The sequence below is a fragment of the Agelaius phoeniceus genome, chromosome 2 (assembly GCF_051311805.1).
Source record: "Agelaius phoeniceus isolate bAgePho1 chromosome 2, bAgePho1.hap1, whole genome shotgun sequence".
Lineage (NCBI taxonomy): Eukaryota > Metazoa > Chordata > Aves > Passeriformes > Icteridae > Agelaius > Agelaius phoeniceus.
The window spans coordinates 88,104,515-88,105,597 of NC_135266.1; positions in this window are offsets into that span (position 1 = coordinate 88,104,515).

The following is a 1,083-nucleotide window of genomic DNA, read 5'->3' on the forward strand; positions in this document are numbered from 1 at the left end:
TTGCAAACAACTAAATAACTATTTAGTGCAATACAACACTTGTGTTTCCCTCTCCTGAGTGGCAACAGTGAAGAGCACAGGGCTTGGATGAATTTGCCCTCTAGTTACAACCTCAATTGAAGGTGGACATCTTCATTCAGTCCTGGCCCCTGCTGTGTTTTAGCAGAGCACAACCAAAGGCACACAAGCACAGAGAGAATTTGCCATCCTCCCATGCCTTGCTCCCAGCTGAAGCAATCCCTGGATTTACTTTGGCACAGTCTGCATCCGTGTGCCCAGCACCCACGCTCTTAGACCACAGTCTGACGTAACAGGGGCACACCAGCCTTTAACCTAGCACCGACACTGCAGATAAACCTCGGGCTAAGGCACTGTATGTCACTGACCTGGGAGCATATGTCAGTCTCCAAAATTAAAATGGGGTTTGAGTTCAAGTCCAAACTAGTGAGACAAAAGCAGAAAGACAACCGAAAGATAATAAAATGCTAAAGTTCTTCCCTTCCTCCAGGGAGGAATGGGGACACTGGCAGAGCTGCATGTGAAGCCCTGGGCTGGTCCAGCAGGAGTGAAATTTCAGTAAGAAACAAATAATACCTAAGAAGTTCTACAGATGAAGAACCATGGAGAAAAATCCTCGGACATCACAAAGAATTAATTTGTATCCAAATGTTTCTGATGACATCCCAGTAAAAAATTGGAGAATTTTTTTTTTTAAAATTGGGCCCCTGTACCAAATACAGTAACTAAGTACCTCTGCTGCCAGCAGCTGTGCTGCCAGAGGCAGGCAAGCCCTCTCCCGGGGAAACACCAACAAGCCTTACAGAGTCTGGAAGCAGCTGCCTCTGGTTTGTAGGCAGTAAACACTGTCGCCACCCCTTTCTCCCGCCCACATTCCAGCCACGAGCAGCCCGATCTCCACCTTGGTTTTGAAGCCAAGGGAGGAACAGGCGTCTGGTTAGGGCAGGAGTTGCGTGCTCCTTCGGCTCTGGATGAGGGGGAGAAGGAAGACAGCAGGAGCAGGGGAGAAGGGGGTATTGAGGAGTGGCTAAGCTTTCCTTGGAGGAATTCGACCTGCAGTCAGCT